This window comes from Bidens hawaiensis, unplaced genomic scaffold (genome assembly GCF_021521415.1).
Source record: "Bidens hawaiensis isolate Kalapana, Puna unplaced genomic scaffold, B.hawaiensis_p1.1 tig00010099_1, whole genome shotgun sequence".
Taxonomy (NCBI): Eukaryota; Viridiplantae; Streptophyta; class Magnoliopsida; order Asterales; family Asteraceae; genus Bidens; species Bidens hawaiensis.
This window is the reverse complement of record NW_027491761.1, coordinates 38,044-44,849: the sequence shown is the minus strand read 5'-3', so window position 1 is coordinate 44,849 and position 6,806 is coordinate 38,044. Positions and strand designations below refer to the sequence as shown.

At 38.1% G+C, this 6,806-nt stretch overlaps 1 non-coding gene across 1 annotated transcript; it reads right to left on the bottom strand.

The window, feature by feature from the left end:
* Positions 1–6,022: 6,022 nt before the first annotated feature.
* LOC143534181 (small nucleolar RNA snoR145) lies at positions 6,023–6,170 on the bottom strand. The gene has a single exon (XR_013135491.1). It is a non-coding gene; the product is annotated as a small nucleolar RNA snoR145 (small nucleolar RNA).
* Positions 6,171–6,806: the final 636 nt, after the last annotated feature.

Here is a 6,806-nt window from a genome sequence, read left to right as displayed (position 1 = left end):
TCCTTTTGTGATTAGAAAAATAGTTCTGCGTCATCAAAACTCTATTCTTAAACGTTGTATATATTGAGGACCGTGTGCACCTCAAGTTTTCAACTATGTACGTTTCTTAACATCTTTAATTCTCTATGAATGGTGTTATGGAAAATGAATGTTTTAAAATTTTCTAAATCTATAAGTTTGTGACAGGTTGTTGAAATTGAAGAAAGACAACAAAGTTAAGTAAGAACTTGACAAAGCAAGTGGCTTAATCAAGGTAAACTTCTCATTACTAGACATTTAATTTCTTTAGTATATGTTATATCTTAATTATACCGCTTTCATTTATTTTCATTTTAGAATCTAAATTTGTCGTTGCATTGTTGATGGATAAAATTTTGAAATTAGGTTGACCGGATTCTCTACTCATACCCACACAACTATGGTTGTATCATATTTTATTTTTCATCCTTCTAAGCCGGTTAAGTAATGTTTTAAAAAGACAGTATAATTTAATTGTAATTTATCTTTTCTTTAGTATTCTTTAATTTTAAAATGTAAACCTTCTTTTAAATTAAAGGTATCCAAATATCAGTAGTCAAACTGAAGCTATGCAGCTTGATATCATAAACAACAACGGGAGTCTAGCTCTAAAACAAAACCAAAAATAAAAACTTTTCTTATTTCCTTACAAACTTTTACCTCATCTCACTTGATTTTTACCGTTTTCTACTTTTGTTCCAACTTTAATTATTTTTACATTGATGCAGTCTCATAAGGTTCGTTCGGTGGGTTTAGTGAGAAGATACCATTAATTAGGCTTAGTAGTTCATTAATTAGGCTTAGCACTTTAAACACGCAAAACTGACACCATTTAAACAAAAACACCCTTTGGAGAACCTCCTGGCGGTTTGATATATTCAATTAAAAAAAATTCAATCCACCCTTTAATCTAATTAAAACTATATGGGATTAAGTATGTGCTCAGCCCAAATACTTAAAAAATTGTTTAGGGACGTTATAGAGGGAATAAATATGGGGTGAATTGGACCACGGTATCTTTGTGGTTCATGTTATCTAACAGTTTGTCTTTATATATTTTAACTATTAATATCAGATTACTTGATCCTGTTATTTGATTATGTGTTTTGATCAATGCATATTAATCATGTTTAGTTCAGCATTTTTGTATTTAACCCCGTGTATTACACGTACTAGTTTCTTCGCCTTCCTCCAAAACCAGCGACCGCCAAACCTGTCACCACCGCACCTACCACTTGTACTTGTTTGTCTTCGCCGCCCGCCATACAACGTGTTTCAATAGTACAAAGACTTAAAATATAAATTTTGACTTCCTGTCTGGTCGCGATACGCAACGTCACAAAAGGCAAGCAATACGTAAGACATGAGAAGACAGCAATACGCGAAGAACCAAAAACCCAACGTCATCACGATACGCGATGACGAGGTCTGACAATGTTACACGTGTCCCGCCACATATCACATGGTGGCACCATGTTCTTGCCACGTGTCACCACATGGCACCGCGTCTGCCATGTGGCGCCACGTGGCAACCCTCCCCGTGACTCACAATAGCTACGTCACGATACGCGATGGCTATGTCTAGGCCCAACGCTTATCGAGACAGGTTTCCTGGACAGCTTTAAATAGAGGACTCCACCCTTTCATTTTTCACACTCATTTCTCTCTATAGAATACACTCTCTAACATCACTCTAAAAATCACATCGATAAACATGTATCAACCCCCTCGTTTTCCTTGACCATAAAATACGACATTCTACCTCGAAGTACGTGCCGATCCGAGACAACCCGACATTCTACCTCGAAGTGTGTGCCAACCCGAGACGAACCGACGGCCCATTTTGAAGTGCGTGCTGATCCAAAACGAACCGACGACTTGCCTCGAAGTGCGTGCCGATCCAAGACGATCCGACGAACCGCCTCGAAGTGTGTGCCGACCCGAAACGAACCGACAACCCGCTTCAAAGTGTGTGACGGCAAAACTTGAAAACCAGTGTCTCGATTTGCATGCCAAGAAAGTGTTGATCAAGATTCTCAATATGCGTGCTAAATGTCTAGATATAAGAATAAGAGATATATGATTTGAACTATAGGTTCAAACATATTATAAAGGAAAAGGAGAGATAAAACAGAAAATAGTTGTAGTTGATTTAAGTTTATTAACTTAATGAAATAAATAAAATTAGGAATAAGAAGTATAAAATAAGGAATCCCAAACACCTCATGTGTAGCAAATTGATTGAACAAACCTCATTTGTGGTGATTTTTAAAATGTAATAAATCCACTCTTGCAATCGTTGGGAATAATCCGCTATAAAACAACCGAAAAAACTGAATTCTATATGTATAAAAGAATTTTAAAGAGGAAAACATATAATGGATTTTTAAAGATTATGTAAATATGTATAAAAGAATTTAGAAAGTAAAATCCATGTAAATGTCGTTTTTTCATATGGTTTGTTTTGTTTTTTTTATTCTGATTACTTTATGGTTTTTTTTGTTCTTTTGGGTTTTGTAATGTGCCGAGGTTATTAAAACTATAGTTTGAGGTTGAGTGTATGCTGAGTGAATGTCCACGGATATTTTACGGGTTGGCTTAATTTTGTTAAAGAGTAAGTGATTTAGTGTTGTTATTTATGCGTTATTTATAGTATAATTTTTATTATGTTACAATTTGTTATATTAAATGTGCAATCTTATGCAGAGTTGTAGTTTCTCACTAATCACGTATGCTTAAAAACCTCGTTTAAAAAAATGAAAAACAAAAAACAGTTTTCAAACCTACAAAAAAATTACAAAAAATGTTTTCTCCTACGTGGTTTTTAACCCGAGGTTCGGTTATTTTAAATAAAAAAATTATTTTTGTTTGGATTTAACCGGAATTTTCAACAGTTATTTCAATTAGAAAAAAACTCCACCGTCAATTGTGCCTAATTTAGCGGGTCGGTGTTCACCGCAGCACTAGGTTCCAAACCTTGCTTCCTTATGTCTTTTGTTATTCCTACAGACATACGCAACCACCAACATTAGATATTAAAATACTATAACCATGGGCTCATTAAAAGTATTTTGGTGACTTAGGCTATGTGTTATTAAGAAGCTACAAAATTAGGGCTTTTTGCGTCGTGTGGCGCCCAATCAGCAAGAGTGAGAATTTGTTTTTTGGTGTAATGGTGTATGGGATACGAATAGTAATATAATAATATATATATATAAGTGTATATAAAAAACACACACATATGCATACATGCCGGCTGTCACACCCGGCCCTGAGCGGCGGAAACAGCCGGGCGCGCACGAGTGGGGATTGATAATTAAGCACGGGCCATTGCAAAACATTCAAAGATTTTTATTGCGCATGAGAAGTTTAGTACAAACACATTACATTGTTCAAAGATTACAAAAAGAAACATCCAAGTATAAAACTGAAGATTTCCTCGCCATATCCCCTTGCGCGGCGGGTAACCGTGCGCATCGAGGGGATAAAACCAAAATCTTCCAAAAAGCTTGTTTTAGATGTTCAGCGTGTGGTGCTCTAAGTGTGACTCCATGCGCTACCTAGTTATCTCCTGAAAGACACGTAAAAACATTTGAATCAGTATAAACTGAGTGAGTTCACAAGTTTTAGTAACTTGATAAAATCATTCTGAAACATTTCTGGCAACATCATTAACATCTGCTTGGTAAAATCGTATTAACACATAATTCTGACATTATTCTGATAAAAATCGTTCCGCGGGTTACGCGTGAACAAATTCTGGATACGGTGCTCGTCTATGTAAGTGGCGCAGCCACTACGAGCTAAAATAACGTAAAACCGTCCCGCGAGTTACGCGCAGACGTTCTTGGAAAACTATGCTCGTCTATGCAAAGAGGCATTGCCCCTACGAGCTAAGGATACTGTCCCGCGGGTTACGCGCGAACAATTCTGAGAAACTGTGCTCGTCCATGCAAAGAGGCATTGCCCCTACGAGCTAAGGATACCGTCCCGCGGGTTACGCGCAGACGTTGTGCCGGAAAACAAGGCGCTCGTCCATGCAAAGAGGCGCGACCCCTACGAGCGGGCTCAACCCCATAGTACTGCCCCATGCCAGGCACTCGTCCATGCAAAGAGGTGCGACCCCTACGAGTGGGCGGATCAAACCAGCAGTCCCTACCCTTAGAGTTCCAATGGTAAAGTGATCACTTACTCGAGTTCTAGCGCACATACATTGAAAACCTTAGATAACCGTTTGCATTGCTCATCATGAAACATAACTTAAAACACATAATCGCTTGCATAGCTTGTAAGTATACCATGATAAAACATTATTTAAGTACGTGTCCCTCGCCCCGAAAGCAATTTAAAAACAGTGAAAACAGTGAAAATAGGGGCTGTGAGACTCACCTGTGGTTCTTGTTAAGGGATTAATCGAGATTCGGGTTTTCTTGGTGTTGGCCTCGGAATCGAAGGTCTAGAATACGATTAAATAACAAATATATATATTAAGATCAAGAAATAGGAGAATATAAGGGTTGGATAGTAGGTCTCAAGGTTATATTCTCGGCTTACCTAGTAACAGGATCGGGGCTGGAAACAACGGATGCTTGGGAAAGGATTAGTGCAAGTTTGTAGTTCTTTGAAGTGTGTTTTGGGTGATAATTTAGGCTACAAATTTATAGGCAAACTCAAGGGAACACAATCCCTTGCTTTAGGGGATTGAAATCTTTTCATATCTAAATGTAATGATGATAAGGTATGGAAGTTATTATTATTTACTTAAGAGTGGAGTGGTGGATAAAAGATTTTGATTTGATTTGGACAGAACATGCAGGTCTGGGGTTGGTGAGAATAGGGTGGCTGACAGTTGACTTTTCATGTTACAGTGTGCTTTTTCAGGTACTTTTGTCAGTGTACAGTAAAAAGTGGAAAATCTCTGAAACACGCTACTGTTTCCTTTCGGGCGGGAGTAATCTCCTTAACTGGAGAATAGACCAAGTGTTCTGCGCGTATAACTTGGTGCGCATAGCTTTCTGCGTATAGGACACGTCTTTGCTGCGGGTAGGTGCGTAACCTTCTCGCAGTTAGGGACATTTGAGTTTCATTTGTAGATTCTCCAGGTGGTCTTGGTATTTCAACATAGTGATCAGTCATGTTGAAGTCAATTCCATCTTGGAGCTTCAGACAAACTAGCTCTCAACGTTCCCGCCATGCGGGTAGGTTAGTTCCCTTCCGCACGCGCATAAACGATGTAGGATGCACCCGCCTTAGCATCATGCGGGATGGTCAACCCATAGACAACATAACGTTTAAGTTACATGAAAACATAAAGCCAAATCATTCACGCATGGCGCATATAACATATGCTCACGCTGGTTCTTAACATGGTGCGCTCGCGCAGGTTGCACATAACAACTGCACGCGCTGACTAACATGGCGCGCTCGCGCAGGGCGCACATAACAAATGCACGCGCTTAATATTTACAATCACCTAATTATTAGGTTGATTACTTAGCTTATGGGTTTGGGAAATTACCGGTTGTCACACCGGCCCAACCACCAGCAATTCGCCCTTCGTCTGGGCAACAAGAAAACCTCGCCCCCGCCCCTTTTTGCCCAAAAACCGTCAAGAGGAGAGGCGGTGTTCGCGCCCCTTCACGCCCAAAAATCGCCCAAATCGGCGCTCACTGCACTTAGCCTAAGGTGAACAATATTCGGAATTGCAAAACGACTAAGACATGTGTTTTACCAACTAAACAACTGTTACATTCTCACCATATGTAAGAACCTTTTTAGCATCCTTACCATGTAATACCCTAACCACTCGTTTTTTTGTACCAAACAGTCTAATATCTATTTATAAACCTAATTATCTTCAAGGAAGAAATTAAAAAGATTGCAACCCCAAATCTAATATAAAAAAATTCTAACTTCACTCAAAAACGATTCTTATACTACCGTAGCAACAGAAAACACAAATTCTGACACTTGATGGAAAATATACTCCTAAAGAATGTGAAAAATATATATAGCCGAGATTTCAAGACATCACATAAACAAAACAAATTAGTGAATCCTACGAGTCGGCCATTAAATATTCGAAGGTAAACATTAAGTGTTAGAGACGACTCGTTTAGAGTTAATCATCCTCCCTGCTGGGACCTTCGCTAATTAATAATTATAAAAACAAAACAAAATAACTAATCTCAAAATGTATGAATAATAACTAGATCTGAGTAACAACAAACGAACCGTATTGTATAAAAACACCGATCTATAACAATCCACTAATTAATTAATTAATTGATATTCGAAGGCAAACTTGGCCGAAAGCGCATTGATTTAATAGCAAACTTCCTCCATAGGTCCTTCGTTCGTTTCGTTATGAATAAAACAAATAAACACTAAATAAATATAAAACAGATTATTTATTTGCTCAGTGAATACGAACCAAAAGAGAGTCATCTTGCGGAAATGAGCCGCAATCATCGTTAGTTTTCCTCTTCATCGATTTGATTTTTGTAAAACAATAGAGATGATGTCGAATGAGGTTTTGGTGTGATTGTATGGTGCTGCTGGTGTTTTATATATAGGGTTTTTTAAATCCTATTGTTGTTTGTGAATGGGGCTAGTTGGGCTAAGCCCACTACATTTTGTGTCTTTCATGGCCAGCCCAAAGTAATCACCTGCTGTTAATATCTTTTCTTAATTTTTAATAATTGGAGTCACAACACGGTTCAGTTATTAGGCGAAACCGAAACCGAAGTCATTAATTTGTAAATATACAAACCATTAGGTTTCGGTTC